Source organism: Canis lupus, chromosome 3 (genome assembly GCF_011100685.1).
Source record: "Canis lupus familiaris isolate Mischka breed German Shepherd chromosome 3, alternate assembly UU_Cfam_GSD_1.0, whole genome shotgun sequence".
In the NCBI taxonomy this organism is placed as follows: Eukaryota; Metazoa; Chordata; class Mammalia; order Carnivora; family Canidae; genus Canis; species Canis lupus.
Genome location: NC_049224.1, coordinates 36,032,121 through 36,053,065, shown reverse-complemented (window position 1 = coordinate 36,053,065; position 20,945 = coordinate 36,032,121). Strand labels below are relative to the sequence as shown.

The 20,945-nt window shown below is 53.0% G+C and overlaps 6 non-coding genes across 6 annotated transcripts; all 6 read left to right on the top strand.

Moving 5' to 3' along the window:
- The first annotated feature begins 3,258 nt into the window (after positions 1 to 3,258).
- LOC119871346 lies at positions 3,259 to 3,353 on the top strand. Its single transcript, XR_005357456.1, has one exon. It is a non-coding gene; the product is annotated as a small nucleolar RNA SNORD116 (small nucleolar RNA).
- A 2,875-nt stretch (positions 3,354 to 6,228) lies between these two features.
- Positions 6,229 to 6,323, top strand: LOC119871345. The gene has a single exon (XR_005357455.1). It is a non-coding gene; the product is annotated as a small nucleolar RNA SNORD116 (small nucleolar RNA).
- Positions 6,324 to 9,193: 2,870 nt separating this feature from the next.
- On the top strand, positions 9,194 to 9,288 carry LOC119871344. The gene has a single exon (XR_005357454.1). It is a non-coding gene; the product is annotated as a small nucleolar RNA SNORD116 (small nucleolar RNA).
- Positions 9,289 to 12,234: 2,946 nt separating this feature from the next.
- On the top strand, positions 12,235 to 12,329 carry LOC119871348. The gene has a single exon (XR_005357458.1). It is a non-coding gene; the product is annotated as a small nucleolar RNA SNORD116 (small nucleolar RNA).
- Positions 12,330 to 15,204: 2,875 nt separating this feature from the next.
- LOC119871350 lies at positions 15,205 to 15,299 on the top strand. The gene has a single exon (XR_005357460.1). It is a non-coding gene; the product is annotated as a small nucleolar RNA SNORD116 (small nucleolar RNA).
- A 3,269-nt stretch (positions 15,300 to 18,568) lies between these two features.
- Positions 18,569 to 18,663, top strand: LOC119871342. The gene has a single exon (XR_005357452.1). It is a non-coding gene; the product is annotated as a small nucleolar RNA SNORD116 (small nucleolar RNA).
- The last annotated feature ends 2,282 nt before the right edge of the window (positions 18,664 to 20,945 follow it).

Genomic DNA, 20,945 nt, shown 5'->3' with positions numbered 1-20,945 from the left:
TAAGAAATAAATAAAAATGTACCACCAAGTGTGTTTTAAATAGAAATACTTTCTCCCTAAGACTGGGAACAAGACAACAGTGAACTCTCCCATCACTTCTGCTTATATTTTTCTGTACAATCATAACCCATGCAAGAGGGCAAGAATAGTAAATTAAAGGCATAAAAACCAGAAAGTAAGAAACAAAGTTTACTTGTAGATAACTGAATTTTCTCTGTTATAAAATACCAAAGAATCAAGAATATCATTCCCAGAATTAAAAACTGAGTTTAACAAGTTTGCAGGATACAAAGTCAATATAAAAAAAATAAATTCTGTTACTATATACTGGCAGTGAACAATTAGAATGTGAAATAAATCCCATTTATAATATCATAGAAAATGAGCTACTTCTGTAATAAAATGCAATAAAATATGTGCAATATCTCTGAAAAAAAACTGCAAAAACACTGATTAAAACTATGAAAGACAACATAAGTAAATATAGAGATATATTCTATTCATGGATCATAAGTCTCAATATTGTGAGGTCAATTATCCCAATCTCTAATGTAGATTAAATACAATCTAAATTAAAAACATTGTAAGCTTTTTGTAGATATCAACAAGGTAATTCTAAAATTCATATTCAAGGTAAAGGAACGTGGGCAGCCCGGGTAGCTCAGCGGTTTAGTGCCACCTTCGGCCCAGAGTGTGATTCTGGGGACCTGGTATCTAGTCTCATGTTGGGCTCCCTGCATGGAGCCTGCTTCTCCCTCTGCCTGTGTCTCTTCCTCTCTCTCTCTCTCTCGAATAATTTAAATCTTAAAAAAAAGGTAAAGGAACTAGAATAGCAAAAGAGATAATGAAAAAGTTGTTAAGTCAGAGAACTCACACTGGTATTTTAAAGATTACTAGAAAACTGTTGGAAACACTATAGTGTGTTGGTGAAGGAATTAACAAATAGCTGAAAGAAGATAGTCATAACTCTTCAAGATAGTCATGTGGAGGGGATCCCTGGGTGGCGCAGCGGTTTGGCGCCTGCCTTTGGCCCAGGGCGCGATCCTGGAGACCCGGGATCGAATCCCATGTCGGGCTACCGGTGCATGGAGCCTGCTTCTCCCTCTGCCTATGTCTCTGCCTCTCTCTCTCTCTGTGTGACTATCATAAATAAAAAAAATTAAAAAAAAAAAAAAGATAGTCATGTGGAAAGATAGCTGGGTGGTTTTTATGATGCTAGTAGTGTTTGTTTCCAGATCTGTTTATTGAAAAATTGTGGTTTTTAAGATGCAAATTCATGACGTCTATAATATAAACATACATTTTCATGTATCTATATTATATTTCAACAGAGAGTTTAAAATATAGCATAAAACGTCAAATTTTATAATATATTTCCTAGGAATATTGTTCACTAGACTATGTGTAACCTAGGGACAGAAGACTGATGTTCTTAGGATATGTCAAGAGCATTCTCTAATTTATGGACCTAACTAGCTAAGTCCATAGCACTTGCAATTTGAAAGAGGGTGGTGATGTGATGAATCAAGATGGTATAGCGTAAAATTAAAAAAAAAAAAGACGGTTGTTTCTGTAACACAGGCATTTCAAAGTTACATCAGGAATAACTAGAGATTGATAATTTTTCCACTTTAATTATTTTCCATTAGTAATATTACATATCAAATTTTCTATTGCTTTATGCAAAGATATTGAGAAATTTCATATTTAAGATATTATATTATTGTGGTATAACAATCTTTATTTTTATTATCATATAATTAATTATAGGTGTTTCAGTTCACTCAGCTGTTCTAAGTGCTATCAGTGGTCTGTTTTGCCTGCCTCCCTAGGGCCATAGCCAAGACAGGGAGAGACGGGGCTCCTGATTTGCCTTACCATGGCCAACTTGCCACAAGAGGGCCTACAGGAGGCTTCAGGCCTGCAGCAAGAAACCTAGGTCAACTGAACTGCAGGGGGCACATTGCTTTGCCCCATGGTCACTCAGATTTCAAGTGATATAAGTGCGCCCGGAAAAACAGGATATCCCAGTGCACATCAGCATCGCACAATAACAGGCAGATGTATGTAGGAGAACCAGTGTGCTGTGTGTTAGGAGAGGGATTTGGACACATGGATTTTCTGGATATTTGCAGCCACCCGCTATGTTAAAAACGTCATCTCGTGATGCTGGGTGGCAGTTCATGAGACCAGGGATCCACGTAAGGGTCTAGCACTTTACGGAGATGACCTCCACATGTGAGCACCTCTACCATGGCCAAGCAGCCTGAAAGCCTACCCTGCACACGCACACGCACACGCACGCACATCTGCTAATAAACACATAGAGTCACACTGAAGACACACACTCAAACACACCCACAGAGGGCCCCTCTTACACAGACACATGCAAGCCCCCATTCATGGTATGTGGCCTTACCAGACACCATTTCTTTTTTTTTAAGGTTTTATTTATTTATTCATGAGAGATAGAGAGAGACAGAGTGCAAGCAGAGACACACAGGCAGAAGGAGAAGCAGGCTCCATGCAGGGAGCCTAATGTGGGACTCGATCCAGGGACTCCAGGATCACTCCCTTGGCCGAAGGCACGTGGTAAACCTCTGAGCCACCCAGGAATCCCAACCAGATGCAATTTCATATACTCACATGGAAATTCTTAGACAAATGTAAGACAGAGGCACATCCCCTTGTATGGGATGATGTGGGCCCGTGCCGTCTCACCGATGAACAGCTAGTCCTGTGGGACAGAGGGACAGCATACGTAGATGCAAAGCTTCCCCACAGAACCGTTAGGAACGCTCAGGCCATCTGAGCGACTGGGTACATTGTGACACATTCACCTGATGTCTCCACACTTCCTCAGGTGCCGAGGCCTAGCTAGGTTTGCTATCGACACGGTGAAGACGACCTTCCTTTCCATGGAGGTGTGGAGGAATGATGGAAAGGAAGGAACTGTGGAAGAAGAGTGACCCAGGTCAGGAAGCCTGCACATGGATTGCTATGCGGGTAAGCCTTTCATTCCCTCAAAGCAAGCCAATGGACCTAGAAACGCCGGGTGGGTCTGCGGGCCTACTAAGTGGCTTGTGACTTGTGGTGAGGGGCGATTGCTCCCCAAAAGGATTGCCCAAGCCTCTTGCTCAGGGGCATAGCTCTGGATGGTCTCCAGTGTGCTGGAGGGTGCTTAGGCTACGGGGAGACCCTATGAGCTAGCTGTTCAGCCTGTGTAGTTCAGTTTACCAGGAGGCCGAGAAAGTGCTTGGATCGATGATGACTCCCTCAATCTGCATTCCTTGGAAAAGCTGAACAAAATGAGTGAGAACTCTCTACTGTCATTCTCATCAAAACTGAAGTCCAGCACATTGTCTCCCCCAGGGAAGGTAGGAGTGAGGGACAGCTTCACCTTGGTCCAGCCACACACTTGCAACCACCAACACCATCTCCACCCATGGGCCTTGAGATCAGAGAGCCTGGCGGAGGACTGAGGGCCCAGAAGACATGTGCTCTCCTAGGGTGGAAGTCCTCGACTATGTGGTGCTCCATGGCATGGCTGGGCTTTGGCGGGTTTCAGACAGCCAGCAGCCGAGCGGTAGGAGTTGTGTTAGGCAGGGTTGGGAGGTCCTCAAGAGCATCTTTGCTGGAGCAAGTCGGCCAGGCTGATGGTTGAGCCAGAACTCCTGACGGTGTGTGCAGTGACCCCTTTCAGGGTCAAGTACCATGGATTTACAGGTGGACTCCCATCCAGGGAAGCAGCAATCTTTGCCCGAGGCCTCTGTCCCAAGTTCTCAGCTGAGAGCTGAATGGGGGTGGGGGAGGACAGGAAAGGCATCAGTTAGGGCCGGTTCATTTGACAGCACCTGAATTCATCTCAGGCCAAACAAGGACAGACACATACACATACAAAGTTCGCACACACGAACATACACCCACACCCACATACACTATGTGTTTACACAGGCATGTAAACACACACACGCACACGACACACGCAAGGAGGTCCAAGAGCTCGTGATGTACTTTCAGGGCAGGAGTGTCGACACTCTGCTGGCACTGGGATGAATGGGAATGGCAGAGCCCAGGGAGTCCACAGGATGGGTAGGTGCGGGAAGCAGCGGCCTCCCTAAGTTCAGATGGTGTTGCGAAAACCAATGGGTCAGTGCTAGATGGGCTGTGTGCAGCCTCACCACCTTTCCACATGGGCTGTGACTTAAGGCATTAAGGGGCTGCCTGGCGATGGTGACGAGGGCTCTGTCGGATGGGCCCCTGGCCACTGATTTCCTGAAGAAGGGCCTCCTGGGCATCTACCTGTGCCTGTGAGAGGTATGCCACATTTTGCCACCCTGGACGGCCCTCGCTTTGCCGGCTGACCTAGCAGACCCTGACCATGCGGACCTTGCTTCCTGGACTGAGGGGTTCCTGTGTAAAGGCCTCCAACCAGGGAAGCCCTTGATTCAGTGTCTTGGGTGGCTCCTTCATGCTCTGTGGGCACAAGACTTCTCTGGGCTAGCCTGCAGTCCATGCAGGACAGGCCACAGGGACCTGATAGCAGTCAGGTGCAGCCCTGTTTTGTGGCAATGGAGCTTGGCCCACGTCTTCCCACTTCATGGGAAGGGCACCAGTCCACCTTTGTATGTGATTCTCACCTGCGATACTGTGGCCATGACCCTGCACCAGAACCACTGTGTTGGACCTGTGTCTGCCGATCGATGGGACCTGCCTTGAGTTCCACAATATGGATGCCTATGGAGAACATGCCGTGTATTGCTCATCTCTCTGAGGTTCCCAGCCCCCGAAACGGGAGTCCCTTTCGAGGGCAGTGGTGACTTTCCCTACAGCGATGAGGACTCCAGGACATGGACCTGGACACGGCAGCCTGACTGATGGCACGTGTTCCCAGAGGCCGAGAACATGAAGCACAGTGGTCATGGACATGCCAGTTCTCTTGGTGGTAGCCCTCCCCTGGCTCCCGCGACTGTTCTTTGGCTCTCAGTGTCCTAGAGCTGTTGTGCCCACACACCAAGAGCCAAATTGTTGTGTGAGGGGGACGGTTCGCCTGGCCAACCTTTGGGTAGCCCACTCGCCTCAATAGGGCTTTATGGAGGACTGAGGCATGAAGCCAGTACCTGAGGCCTGCCGACCTGCACAAATGCTCATTGCCTCACCCCATGGTCACTGAGGGAGGTTTCATGGTGCAGGCCAGAACTAAAACAGCTAACGAGATGACCTAATCCTCCTTGATGTCACTTCGATAGTCGAAAGTGAGTTTTTGGAGGAGAGTCGTTCTGCTGTGCGTTGCCTAAGGACTTTGGACATGTGGTGTTTCAGGCCTTTGCGGCCTCTCCCGAGATCAATCGTGTCATCTCGTGCCATTGTGTGCCAGAGTCTGAGGCCACGAATCCCGGAATGGGCCATGTGCTTAGCAGAGATGAACTCCAAACATGAGCACCTGAGCCACAGCCGGCCAGCCTGCCAGCCTTCCCTGCACACACACACATGCGTACCTGCTAATAAACCCATAGAGTCACACTGATGCACACACACTCAAACACACTCACAGAGGGCCCCTCATAAACAGACGTACACATGGCCCACTAATAGCACGTAGTCTTACCAGACACATTGTCATGCACTCACTAGGAAATCCCAAGAAACACATGACACCGAGGCACATCGCCATGTGTGGGATGATGTGGGCCATGGCATCTTACCGATAAACAGCTAGCCCTGTGGGACAGAGGGACAGCACAGGCAGTTGCACAGCTTCTCCACGGAACCATTCAGAACGCTCAGGCCATCTGAGTACGTGGGTGCATTTGTGATGCATTGGCCCATTTTCTCCACACTTCCTCATGTGCAGAGGCCTAGCCAGGCTTGCCATAGACACAGAGAGGAAGACCATCCTTTCCCAGGAGGTGTGGAGGGATGATGGTGGGACCTGTGGAAGAAGAATAGCCCAGAATGGGAAACCTGCACATAACACCAGGAGGTAAGATTTTCGTTGTCTCAAAGTGAGCTAATGAGACTAGAAGGTCCTGGGCCAGCCTAGACCTGCCAGTTGGCTTGTTCTCATGATGAGAGGTGATGGCTCCCCGAGAGGATTGGCCAGGCTCTTGCTCAGGGGCATAGCTCTAGATGGTCTCCAGGGTACTGGAGGGTGCTGAGGCCATGGGGAGATGCTATGAGCTGTTCAGCCTGCATAGTTCAACTTACCAGGAAGCCAAGAAAGTGCTTGGATCGATGATGACTCCCTCAATCTGCATTCCTTGGAAAAGCTGAACAAAATGAGTGAGAACTTCCTACCATCGTTCTCATTGTAACTGAGGTCCAGCACGTTTCCCCCAGGGAAGGTAGGAGTGAGAGACTGCTTCACCTTGGTTGGGCCACATGCTCGCAAACAACCACCACCAACAACGCCATCTCCACTCAAGGGCCTTGGGATCAGAGAGCCTGGCAGAGGTCTGAGGGCTTAGAAAACGTGTGCTCTCCTTTGGTGGGAGTCCGCTACAAGGTGGTGCTCCGTGGTATGGCTGGGCTTTGGTAGCGTCTCAGACAGGCAGCAGCCAAGCAGTAGGAATTGTGTTAGGCGGGGTAGGGAGAGCCTTGAGAGCATCTTTGCTGGAGCAAGTCGGCCAGGCTGATGATTGAGCCAGAGCTCCTGGCGGTGTGTACGGTGACCCCCTTTCAGGGCCAGGCATCATGGGGTTACAGGTGGACTTCATCCTGGAAAGTGGCAATCTTTGCCTGAGGCCTCTGACTTGAGTTCTCAATGAGAACTGAACAGGGTTGGGGGAAGAAAGGAGAGGCACCAGGTAGGGATGATACCTTTGAGAGCACATGAATTCATCTGAGGCCAGACAAGGACAGACACACAAATTTGCACGCACACACGAAAACAGACATATGCATACAGAAACACATACATGCACAAACACACAAATGCACACACCACACATGAAAGGAGGTACAGCAGAGCTTGTGGTGTACGTTTAGGGCAGGAATGTCAACGCTGTACTGGTCACTGGGATGAATGGGAATGGCAGGACCCAGGGATTCCGCAGGATGGGTGGGTGCAGACAGCCGGCGGCATCCCTAAATTCGGATGGTGTTGCAAAAACCAACAGGTTGGTTCTAGGTGGGCTGTGTGTGGCCCCACCACCTTTCCACATGGGCTGTGACTTAACAGCCTTAAAGGGGCACCTGGCGATGGTGCAGAAAGCTCTAACATGCCCTGGCCACTGCTTTCCCGAAGAGGGGCTGTCCTGGGCGTGTATCCTGTGCCTGTGAGAGGTATGCTGGCCATTGCCACCTGTCCAGCCCTTGCTTCGCCGGCTGGCCTTTCAGACCCTGACCGTGTGGACCTTGCCTCCTGGGGTGCGGGGCTCCTGTGTAAAAGTGTCCACCCAGGGAGGCCCTTGATTCAGGCTGGGGTGGCCCCTTCCTGCTTGGTGGGCACAGGACTTCTCTGGGCTAGCCTGCACACCATGCAGGACAGGCCACAGGGACCCTGATAGAAGTCTGGTGCAGCCCCGTGTTGTGGCCATGGAGCTTGGCCCACATCCTCCTCTTCATGGGAAGAGCACTGGTCCTCCTTTGTGTGTGCCTCTTGCCTGTGGGACTGTGGCCATGCCCATGCAACGGAGCCACTGGTGGCACCTGTATCTGCCGATCAATGGTCCCTACCTTGAGTCCCACAGTGTGGATGCCTGTGAAGAGCATGCTGCATGTTGCTGTTCTCGCTGAGGATCCTAGCCCCCCGATGCAGGAGTCCTGTTCGAGGGCAGTGGTGACTTTCCCTGCAGTGGAGGAATCAAGGACATGGATCTGGACGTGGCAGTCCAATTAATGACATGTGTTCCCAGAGGCCGTGCTCATGAAGCATGATGGCTTTGGACTTGCCAGTTCCTTTTGTGGTAGCGCACCCCTGTTTCCCTCAGCTGTTGCATGGCTCTCAGTGTAGCATGGGCACTGCTTGTCTAGGGCTGTTCTGCCGGCACACCAAGAGCCAAATTGTGTGTGTGTGTGATGGGTCGCCGGGCCAATCTTCCTGTGGCCACCTCGTCTCATAGGGCTTTGTGAAGCCCTGAGACGTGGAACCAGTACCTGAGGCCTGGCGGCCTACACAAGAACTCGTTGCCTTACCCCATGGTCACTGAGGTTTCTTGCTGCACTCCAGACTCGGCCCAGCTAACCGCTTGACCTAGTCCTCATCAAAGTCTCTTTGACTGTCGAAACTGGTTTTTTTAGCAGTCATTGTGCTATGCATTGCCAGAGGTCTTTGGACACGTGGTGTCTCAGGCCTTTGCAGCCTAGGCCAAGGTCAGTTGCATCATCTCGTGCCATTGCGTGCCAGAGTCTGAGGCTACAGATACCTGGATGCACCATGTTCTTTGAGGAGATGAACTCCAAACATGAGTACCTCAACCCAGCTGGCCACACCACCAGGCTGCTCTATACACACAGACACCATACCTGCTAATAAACCAAGAGTCACACTGATGCACACACACTCAAACACACCCGCAGAGGGCCCCGCATAAACAGACACATGCACGGCTCCATTCATGGCACGTGGCCTTACCAGACACATTGTCATGCACTCACAAGGAAATTCCTAGACACACATGAGACATGCACATCGCCATATGTGGGATGACATGGGCCTGTGGCATCTCACCGACAAGCAGCTAGCCCTGTGGGACAGAGGGACAGCACAGGCAGATGCAAAGCTTCCCCATGGAACTGTTCAGAACACTCAAGCCATCTGAGTGCCTGGGTGCATTTGTGAGACATTTGCCCGATTTCTCCACTCGTCCTCAGGTGTGGAAGCCTAGCCAGGTTTGCCATTGACACAGAGAAGACCTTCCTTTCCCCGGAGGTGTGGAGAGAGAATTGTGGGAATGTGGAAAAAGAGTGGCCCAGGGAGGTGAACCTGCACACAGATCACCAGGAGGTAAGCCTTTCATTGTCTCAAAGTGACCTGATGAGACTAGAAGGTCCTGCGCCCACCTGCGGACCTGCCAGTTGGCTTGCTCATGGTGAGGGGCAATGGCTTCCCAAGAGGATTGCCTGAGCCTCTTGGTCAGGGACATAGCTCTGGATGTTCTCCAGGGTGCTGGAGGGTGCTGAGGCTATGGGGAGATCCTATGAGCTGTTCAGCCTGCATAGTTCAATTTACCAGGAGGCCAAGGAAGTGCTTGGATCGATGATGACTCCTTCAATTTGCATTCCTTGGAAAAGCTGAACAAAATGAGTGAGAACTCCCTACTGTCGTTCTCGTCAAAACTGAGGTCCAGCACGTTGTCTCCACAGGGAAGGAGACAGTGGGAGGGAGGAGTGAGGGACAGCTTCACCATTATCGGGCCATATGCTCACAAACACCACCACCACCAATGCCATCTCCACCCAAGGGCCTTGGGATCAGAGACTCTAGTTGAGGGTTGAGGGCCCTGAAAACATGTGCCCTCCTTGGGTGGGAGTCCTCGACTAGGTGGTCCTCCGTGGCATGGCTGGCCTTTGGTGGTGTTTCAGACATCCAGCAGGCAAGCAGTAAGAGTTATGTTAGGTGGGTTTGGGAGGCCTTGAGAACATCTTTGCTGGAGCAAGACGGCCAAGCCGATGATTGAGCCAGAACTCCTTGCAGTGTGTGCAGTGACTGCCTTTAGGGCCAGGCCCCGTGGGTTTATAGGTGGAATCCTCTCTGGGCAAGCAGCAATTGTTGCCCAAGGCCTCTGTCCCGAGTTTTCAGCTGAGAGCTGAACAGGGTTGGGGGAAGACAGGAAAGGCACCAGGTACGGCCGGTGCATTTGACTGCACCTGAATTCATCTCAGGGCAGAAAAGGACAGAGACACATAGACTTGCATGCACACACGGATACACACACAAACATACACAAACACATACATGCTCTCACATACACACACATGCAGATGCAGGCACAGGCTCGCAAACACAAACATACGCACACACGCACACACCACAGATGCAAGGAGGTCCAGAAGATCTCGTGGTTTATGTTCAGGGCGGGAGTATCGACCCTCTCCTGGCCACTGGGATGAATGGGAATGACAGGGCCCAGGGAGTCCATAGAATGGGGGTGTGTGCATACAGCTGGTGGCCTCCTTAAATTCTGATGGTGTTGCGAAACCAATGGGTCAGTGCATGGTGGGCTCTGTGTGGCCCCACTGCCTTTCCACATGGGTTGTGACTTACAGCTTTAAGGGGCTCCCTGGTGATGGCACTCTGAGCTCTGTCTATTGTACCCCAGGCCACTATTTTCCCGAAGAAGGGCTCTCCTGGGCATCTATCCTCTGCCAGTGAGAGGTTTTCCAGCCATTGCCACCATGGCCGGCCCTTGCTTTGCCGGCTGGCCTTTCAGACCCTGACCAGGTGGACCTTGCCTCCTGGGGTGTGGGGCTCCTGTATAAAGGCATCCACCCAGGGCAGCACTTGATTCAGTGCTGGAGTGGCTCTGTGGGCACAAGACTTCTCTGGGCTAGGCTGCAGACCATGCAAGATATGCTATAGAGTCCCCGATAGCAGTCAGGTATAGCCCCATGTTGTGGACATGGAGCTTGGCCCATATCCTCTGCTTCGTGGGAAGGGCACTGGTCTACCTTGTAGTGTGCCTTTTGCCTGCAGTAATACGGTCATGCCTACACCAGAGCCACAGTGTCGCACCTGTGTCTGCTGATGGACAGGCCATGCCTTTAGTCCCACAATGTGGATACCTGTGGAGAGCATGCCATGTGTGCTGTTCTCGCTGAAGACCCCAGCCCCCAATGCGGGAGTTCCATTAGAGGGCAATGGTGACTTTCTCTACAGCAACGAGGAATCACGGACATGGTCCTGAACGCAGCAGCCTGATGATGGCACATGTGTCCACAGGCCGTGTCATGAAGCACAATGGCCATGGACATGCCACTTCCCTTGGCAGTAATGGGCCCTGGTTCCCTCGGATGAGACACGGCTCTCAGTGTACCATAGGCACCACTTGCCTAGGGCTGTTGTGCCCGCACACCAAGAGCCAAATTGTCATGTGAGCGTGACGGGTCACCAGGCTGACCTTTGGGTGGCCAACTCGCCTCACTAGGGCTTTGTGGAGGCCTGAGGCATGCAGGAGTACCCGAAGCCTGCCAGCCTGCACGAGGTTTTGTTGCCTTGCCCCGTGGTCAAAGAGGTTTCATGTTGCACTCCAGACCAGGTCCAGGTAACAGTGTGGCCTAGTCCACATCAATGTCGTTTCAATGGTCAAAAGTAGGTTTTTGGAAGAGAGTTTTTGTGCTGTGGGTTCCCAGAGGGCTTTGGACACGTGGTGTCTCAGGCCTTTGTAGCCTCCCTCGAGGTCAGTCTCATCATCTTGTGCCATTGCGTACCAGGGACTGAGGCCACAGATCCCCAGATGGGCCATGTTCTTTGAGGAGATGAACTCCAAACATGTGTACATGAGCCACGGCCAGCCAGCCTGCCAGCTTGTCCTGCACACGCACACATGTGCACACCTACTAATAAACTCAGAGTCACACTGGTATACACACACTCAAACACTCAGTGTTTTATGAGGACCCTCATAAACAGATGCACGCACTGCCCCACTCATGGCACGTGGCCTTACCAGACACATTGTCATGCATTCTCAACGAAATTCCTAGACACACATGAGACAGAGGCACATTGCCATGTGTGGGATGACGTGGGCCTGTGGCATCTCACTGATGAGAAGCTAGCCCTGTGGGACAGAGGGACAGCACAGGCAGATGTACAGCTTCCCAACGGAACCATTGGTAACGCTCAGGCCACCTGAGCACCTGAGTACGTTTGTGACACATTCCCCTGAATTCTTCTCAATTCCTCAGGTGCAAAGGCCTAGCCAGGCTTGCCTTAGACATGGAGAAGAAGACCTTCCTTTCTAGTGAGGTGTGGAGAATGATGGCGGGCTCTGTGGAAGAAGAGTGGCCCAGGACGGGGACCCTGCACACGGATCACAAGGAGGTAAGACTTTCGTTGTCTGAAAGTGAGCCAATGGGACTAGAAGGTCCTGGGCTGGCCTGAGGCCCTGACAGTTGCCTTGTGCTCATGGCGAGGGGCAATGGCTCCCCAAAAATATTGCCCATGCCTCTTGGTCAGGTGCATGGCTCTGGATGGTCTCCAGGGTGTTGGAGGGTGCTGAGGCCACGGGGAGACGCTATGAGCTGTTCAGCCTTCATAGTTCAATTTACCAGGAGGCTGAGAAAGTGCTTGGATCGATGGTGACTCCCTCAATCTGCATTCCTTGGAAAAGCTGAACAAAATGAGTGAGCACTCCCTACCATCGTTCTCATCGAAACTGAGGTCCAGCACGTTGTCTCTCCCAGGGAAGGAAGGAGTGAGGGACAGCTTCACCTTGGTCATGCCACACGTTTGCAACCACCACCACCAACAACAACGCCATCTCTACCCAAGGGCGTTGGGATCAGGGAGCCTGGCAGAGGGCTGAGGGCCCAGAAAACGTGTGCCCTCCTTTGGTGGGAGTCCATGACAAGTTGGTCCTCTGTGGTATGGTTGGTTTTTGATGGTGTCTCAGACAGCCCTCAGCCAAGCGGTAGGAGTTGCGTTAGGCCAGGTTGGGAGGGACTTGAGAGTGTCTGTGTTGGAGCAAGTCAGCCAGTCTGATGATTGAGCCAAAGCTCCTGGCGGTGTGCTCAGTGCCTCCCTTTCAGGGCCGGGCGCCACCAGTGTACAGGTGGACTCCCATCCGGGCAAGCGGGAATCTTTGCCTGAGGCCTCTGACTTGAGTTCTCAATGAGAGCTGAACAGGGTTGGGGGAAGACAGAAAAGGCACTGGGTAGAGCTGATGCATTTGACAATGCCTGAATAAATCTGAGACCAGGTAAGGACAGACACAAAGACTTGCACACACACACGAAAACATACACACACACACATACACAAAAACATACACCCACACACACACAGACGCACACACCACACATGCAAGGGGATCCAGGAGAGTTGTGGTGTACGTTCAAAGCAGGAGTGTTGACGTTCTGCTGGCCACTGGGATGAATGAGAATGGCAATGACTAGGGAGTCCACAGGACAGGTGGGTACAGGAAGCCGGCGGCCTCCCTAAGTTCGTATGGTGTTTTGAAAACCAATGGGTCAGTGCTTGGTGGGCTGTATGGGGCCCCACCACCTTTCCACATGGGCTGTGATTTACAGCCTTAAGAAACCACCTGCTGATGGTGCCGAGAGCCTTATGTGACGAGCCCCTGGCCACTACTTTCCTAAAGAAGGGCTCTCCTGGGCATCTACTCTGTGCCTGTGAGAGGTATGCAGGCCATTGCCATCCTGGCCCTTCTTTGCCGGTTGGCCTTGCAGACACTGACCATGCGGACCTTGCCTCCTGGGTTTGGAGCTCCTGTATAAAGGTGTCACCCAGGGGGGCCCTTAATTCAGTGCTGGGGTGGCTACTTCCTGCTCTGTGACCACAAGACTTTTTTGGGATAGCCTGCAGACCGTGCAGGACAGGCCATAGGGACCCTGATAACAGTCAGGTGTAGCCACATTTCATGGTCATGGAGCTTGGCGCACGTCCTCCTCTTTGTGGGAAGGCACCGGTCCTCCTTTGTATGTGCCTCTCACCTGTGGGACTGTGGCCATGCTTCTGCATCAGAAGCACTGTGTGGCACCTGTGTCTGCCGATGGATTGGCCCTGCCTTGAGTCCCACAATGTGGATGCCTGTGAAGAACATGCCGCATGTTGCTCGTCTCGCGGAGGATCCCAGTCCCTGACACAGGTGTCCTGTTCGAGGGCAGTGGTGACTTTCCCTGCAGGGATGAGGACTCAAAGACATGGTCCTGGAGGCGGCAACCTAATGATGGCACATGTTCCAGAGGCCATGCTCATGAAGCACAATGGCCATGAAAATGTCAGTTCCCTTGACAGTAGCGCCTGTGGTTCCCTTGGTTGTTGCACCTCTCTCAGTGTAGCATGGGCATCACTTGCCTAGGACTGTTGTGCACGCACAACAAGAGCCAAATGATGCTGTGTGCAGTACGGGTCATCTGTCCGACCTTTGTGTGGCCACCTCGCCTCAATAGGTTTTGTGGAGGCCTGAGGTATGAACCCAGGACCTGAGTCATGTTAGCCTGCACAAGGGCTCTTGCCTTGTCCCGTGGTCGATGAGGTTTCATGCTGCACTCCGGACCCAGCCCAGCTAACGGTGTGACCTAGTCTACATCGATGTTACTTCGACAGTCGAAAGTGAGTTTTTGGAGGAGAGTCATTGGGCTATGTATTGCCAGAGGGCTTTGGACACTTGGTGTCTCAGGCCTTGGCAGCCCCGCCCCCCGAGATAAATCCCATATTCTCATGCGATTGCATGCCAGGGTCTGAGGCCACGAATACCCGGATGGGCCATGTGCTTTGTGGAGATGAACTCCAAACATGAGTACCTGAACCATGGCCAGCCACCCTGCCAGCTTGTCCTGCACACGCACACACGTGCACACCTGCTAATAAACCCATAGAGTCACTCCAATGCACACACACTCAAGCATACCCACAGAGGCCCCTTATAAACAGACGCACTCTCGGCTCCACTCAAAGAATGTGGCCTTACCAGACACATTGTCATGCATTCACAAAGAAATTCCTAGACATACATGAGACAGAGGCACATCACCACATGTGGGATGACGTGGCCCATGGCATCTCACTGAAGAGCAGCTAGCCCTGTGAGACAGAGAGACAGCACAGGCAGATGCAAAGTTTCCCCACAGAACCATTTGGAACGCTCAGGCCACCTGAGTGCCTGGGTGCATTTGTGACATATTCGCCCAATTTTTCCACACTTCCTCAGGTGCGGAGCTGTCGACACAGAGAAGACCTTCCTTTCTAGTGAGGTGTGGCGAGATGATAGTGGGACCTGTGGAAGAAGAGTGGCCCAGGACAGGGAACCTGCACACAGATCACCAGGAGGTAAGCCTTTCATTGTCTCAAAGTGAGCTGATGGGACTAGAAGGTCCTGGGCTGGCCTGAGGCCCTGGCAGTTGCCTTGTGCTCATGGCGAGGGGCGATTGTTACCCCAGAGGATTGCCCATGCCTCTTGCTTAGGGTCATAGCTCTGGATGGTATCCAGGGTGCTAGAGGGTGCTGAGGCAACAGGGAGATCCTATGAGCTGTTCAGCTTGCATCGTTTAATTAACCAGGAGTCCGGGAATGTGCTTGGATTGATGATGACTCCTTCAATCTGCATTCCTTGGAAAAGCTAAACAAAATGAGTGAGAAATCCCTACTGTCGTTCTCACTGAAACTGAGGTCCAGCATGTTGTCTCCCAGGGAAGGAGGAGTGAGGGACAGCTTCACCTTGGTCATGCCACACGCTCACAACCACCACCCCCAACAACACCATCTCCACCCAGGGGCCTTGAGATCAGAGAGCATGGTGGAGGGCTGAGGACCCAGAAAACATGTGCTCTCCTAGGGTGGGTGTCCTCAACTTGGTGGGCCTCTGTGGCATGGCTGAGCTTTGGCAGCATCTCTGACAGCCAGTGCAAAGACAACAGTAAAGTGTTAGGAGTTGCATACGCAGCGTTGGCTGCTCCTCGAGAGTGTCTGTGCCAAAGCACGTCAGCCAGGCCAATGACTGAGCCAGAGATTCTGGCATTGTGTGCGGTGCCCCCATTTTCAGTGCCAGGCATCCTGGGGTTACAGATGGACTCCCGTCCGGGCAAGCTTCAATCTTTGCCTGAGACTTCTGACCCGAGTTCTGAATGAAAGCTGAACAGGGTTGGGGGAAGACAGGAAAGGCACCTGGTAGGGCCGGTGCATTTGACAGCACCTGAATTCATCTCAGGCCAGACAAGGACAGACACACAGACTCACACGCACACACGAAAACAAAAAACACATGCACACACACACAGACGCAAACACCACACATGCAAGGAGGTCCAGGAAATCTCGTGGTGTACGTTCAGGGAAGGATTGTAGCCTCTCTGCTGGCCACTGGGAAGAATGGGAATGGCAGGGCCCAGGGAGTCTAGAGGACAGGTGGGTGCGGGCAGCTGGTGACCTCCCTACACAGGGATGGTGTTTCGAAAACCAGCGGGTCAGTGCTTGGTGGGCTGTGAGTGGCCCCACCACCTTTCCACATGGGCTGCGAGTTACAGCCTGAAGAGGCTGCTGGGCAAGGGGCTGCGGCTCTGTCCAACGTGCTCCTGGCCACTACTTTCCTGAAGAAGGGTTCTCCTGGGCATCTACTCTGTGCCTGTGAGTGGTATTACAGCCATTACCACCCACCGCTAGCTTCTCTGGCTGACTTTGCAGACCCTGGCTGTGCAAACCTTACCTCTTGTGTTGAGGGGCTCCTGCATAAAGGAGTCCACCCAGGGCAGCACGTGATTCAGCATCCGGGATGGCTCCTTCCTGCTCTGTGGGCACAAGACTTCTCTGGGCTATGCTGCAGACCATGCAGGACAGCCACAGGGACCCAATAGTAGTCAGGGAATCCCCATGTCCCGGCCGTGGAAATTGGCCCACATCCTCCTCTTCGTAGGAAGGGCACCAGTCCTCCTTTGAGTGTGCTTCAGGCTTGAGGGACTGTACCCCTGCACCAGAGCCACTCTGTTGAGCCTGTCTTTGCCAATGTTCGGGCCCTACCTTGAGTCCCACATTGTAGATATCTGTGAAGAGCATGCCACGTGTTGCTGTTCTTGCTGAGGATCCCAGCCCCAATGTGAGAGTCCCATTCGAGGTAAGTGGTGACTTTCCCTGCAGTGATGAGGACTCAATGACATGGATCTGGATGCAGCAGCCCGACTGATGGCACGTGTTCCTGGAGTCCGAGCCCATGAATCACAAAGGCTGTGGATATGCCAGTTCCCTTGGCAGTAGTGCATCCACGGTTCAGTTGGCTGTTCATTGGCTCTCAGTGTAGCATGAGCACCACTTGCCTAGGGCTGTTCTGCCGGAACACCAAGAGCCTTATTGTCGTGTCTGCGGGACGGGTTGCCTGGCCGACCTCTGTGTGGCCACCTCGTCTCAATAGGGCTTTGTGGAGGTCTGAGGTGTACAGCCAAGGCTTGCCGGCCTGCATGAGGGCTCGTTGCCTTTCCCTTTGGTCACTGAAGTTTCGTGCTCTGTCCCGGACCTGGCTCAGCTAACGGAATGACCTAGGCCACATCGACATCGCTTTGAAGGTCGAATGTGGGTTTTCTGAGGGGAGTCATTGTGCTGTGCATTGCCAGAGGGCTTTGGACACATAGTGTCTAATGCCTTGGCGGTCTCCCACAGGGTCAATCGCGTCATCTCGTGCCACTGCATGCCAGGGTCAGAGGCCATGGTTCCCAGATGCGCCATGTGCTTTGCGGAGATGAACTCCAAACATGAGACCCTGAGTCATGGCTGGCCAACCTGCCAGGCTGCCCTGCAAATGCACTTACGTGCCAAACTGCTAATAAATCCATAGAGTCACACTGATGCAACACACTGAAACACCCACACAGTGGGCCACAGACAGGCACACAAACAGCCCCACTCATTGCACGTGGGCTACTGGTCACATTGTCACCCACACACAAGGAAATTCCTAGACACACATGAAACAGAGGAACATTGCCATGTGTGGGATGATGTGGGCCCATGCCATCTCACCGATGAGAAGCTAGCACTGTGGGACAGAGGGATAGCACAGGAAGATGCAAAGCTTCCCCATGGAACCCTTCAGAACACTCAAGCCATCTGAGTAACTGGGTGGGTTTGTGACCCATTCACCTGATTTCTCCATACTTCCTCAGGTGCGGCCAACCTGCCAGCCTGCCCTGCACACGCACACATGTGCACACCTGCTTGCTGGTAAACCCATAGAGTCACACTGATGCACACACACTCAAACACAACCACAGAGGGCCCCACACAAACAGACGCATGCACATCCCCACTCATGGCGTGTGGTCTTACCAGAAACATTGTCATATTCTAACAAGGAAATTCCTAGACACACATGAGACAGAGGCACATCCCCTTGTGTGGGATGACGTGGGCCCGTTCCATCTCACTGATGAGCAGCTAGCCCTGTGGGACAGAGGGACAGCACAGGGAGATGCAAAGCTTCCCCCACGGAACCGTTTGGATCGCTCAGGCCACCTGAGCGCCTGGGTGGGTACGTCACACATTCGCCTGATTTCTCCACACCTCCTCAGGTGCTGAGGCCTAGCTAGGCTTCCTGTTGACATGGAGAAGACGACCTTCCTTTGCTTTCCATGGTGGTGTGGAGAGATGCTGGCGGGCCCTGTGGAAGAAGAGTGGTCCAGGACGGGGAACCTGCGCACGGATCACCAGAGGTAAGCTTTTGTTGTCTCAAAGTGTACTGATGGCACTAGAAGGTCCTGAGATGGCCTGCAGACCTGCCAGCTGGCTTGTGCTCCTGGCCATGGACGTTGGCTCTCCAAGAAGATTGCCTTTGCCTCTTGCTCAGGGGCATAGCTGTGGATGGTGTCCAGGGTACTGGAGGGTGCTGAGGCCACGGGGAGACCCTATGAGCTGTTCAGCCTGCGTAGTTCAATATACCAGGAGGCCGAGAAAGTGCTTGGATCGATGATGACTCCCTCAATCTGCATTCCTTGGAAAAGCTGAACAAAATGAGTGAGAACTCCCTGCCGTCGTTCTCATCGCAACTGAGGTCCAGCACGTTGTCTCCCCCAGGGAAGGAAGGAATAAGGGACAGCTTCGTCGTGCCACACGCTAGCAACCACCACCACCACCACCACCACCACCACCACCACCATCTCCACCCAAGGACCCTGGGATCAGAGTGCCTGGCGGAGGGCTGAGGGCCTAGAAACCGTGTGCTCTGCTTGGGTGGGAGTCCTCGACTTGGTGGTCCTCCATGACATGTCTGGGCTTTGGTGGCGTCTCAGACAGCCAGCAGCCAAGTGATAGGAGTTGCGTTAGGCGGCTTTGGCAGGGTCTTGAGAGCATCTATGTCAGAGTACATCGGCCAGGCCAAAGATTGAGCCAGTTCTCCTGCTGGTGTGTGGTGCCCCCCTTTCAGGGCCAGGTGCCGCCGGTGTACAGGTGGACTCCCGACCGGGCAAGGAGCAATCTCTGTCCCAGGCCTCTGTCCCACGTTCTCAGCTGAGCGCTGAACAGGGTTGCGGGAGGACAGGAAAGACACCAGATGGGTTCGGTGCATTTGATAGAGCCGTAATTCATCTGAGGCCAGACAAGGACAGAGACACACAACTCGCACGCGCACACGAATACACATACAAACATACAGAAGGACACACACAGTCACACACACGCTCACACACTCATAGTCGCATGCACAGGCATGCAAACACAAACACACACACACACAAACACGAACAGACACACCAGGAAGTCCAGGAGAGCTCATGGTGTACGTTCAGGGCAGGAGTGTAGAAGCTTTGCTGGCCACTGGGAAGAATGGGAATGGCAGGGCCAAGGGCGTCCGGAGGAAACGTGCGTGCGGGCAGGGCAGCTGACGGCCTCCCTACCCCTGGATGGTGTTACGAAAACCAACGGGTCAGAGCTTCGTGGGCTGTTTGCGGCCCCACCACCTTCCCCCATGGGCTGCGATTTACGGCCTTACGGGGCCGCCTGCCGATGGTGCCGAGGGCTCTGTCCGACCCACCCCTGGCCACGACTTTCCCAAAGAAGGGCTCTCCTGGGTGTCTACCCTGTGCCTGTGATAGCCTTGCCGGCCATTGCCACCCTGGTTGTCCCTCCCTTTGCCAGCTGGCCTTGCATACTTGGCCGTGCAGACCTTGTTTCCTGGCCTGCCGGGCTCCTGCGTGAAGGCATCCACCCAGGGCAGCCCTTGGTCAGCATCCGGAGTGGCTCCTTCCTGCTCCGTGGGCACAAGACGTCTGTGGGCTAGGCTGCAGACTGTGCAGGACAGACCACAGGGACCCGATCGTAGTCAGGTGGAGCCTCGTGTCAAGGCTGTAGGGCTTGGCCCTTGTCCTCCTCTTCATGGGAAGGCACTGGTTCTCCTTTGTATGTGCCTCTCACCTATAGTAATGTGGCCATGCCTCTGCACCAGAGTCTAAACACCACCTGTGTTTAGCCTGTCTCTGCCAATGGACAGGCCCTACCTTGAGTCCCACAGTATAGACGCCTGTGAAGACCATGCCACGTGTTGCTGTTCTTGCTGAGGATCCCAGCCCCTGACGTGGGAGTCCCGTTCGAGGGCAGAGGTGACCTTCCCTGCAGTGATGAGGACTCAGGACATGGACCCGGATGTGGCAGCCTGACTAATGGCAGGTGTTCCCCAGAGGCCGAGCCCGTGAGGCACAATGGCCGTTGACATGCCAGGTCCCTTGTCAGTAGCGCTCCCCCGCTTCAGGCGGCTGTTGTTTGGCTTTCAGTGTGGCATGGGCACCACTTGCCTAGGGCTGTTCTGCCCACACGCCAAGAGCCAAATTGTCATGTGCGTGGGACCAGTCACCTGTCCGACCTTCGTGTGGCCACCTCTTCTCATAGGGCTTCGTGAAGGCCTGAGGCGTGCATCCATTCATTATCTGAGGCCCGCTGCCCTCACAGGGCTCATTGCCTTTCCCCATGGTCGCTGAGGTTTCATGCTGCGCCCGGTAACGGCACAGCTAATGGGGCAACGTAATCCACATCGACATCGCTTCGAAGGTGGAAAGTGGGTATTTGGAGGAGAGTCCTTGTGCTGCGCTTTGCCAGAGGGCTTCGGACACGTGGTGTCTCAGGGCTTTGCAACGTCCCCTGAGGTCAGTCACGTCATCTCATGCTATTACGTGCCAGCGTCTGAGGCCATGGATCCCCGGATTGCCCATGTACTTTGCGCTGATGAACTCTAAACGTTAGCTCCTGAGCCACGGATGGCCAGCCTGCCAGCCTGCCAGCCTGCCCTGCACACGCACACATGTGCACACCTGCTTGCTGGTAAACCCATAGAATCACACTGATGCAC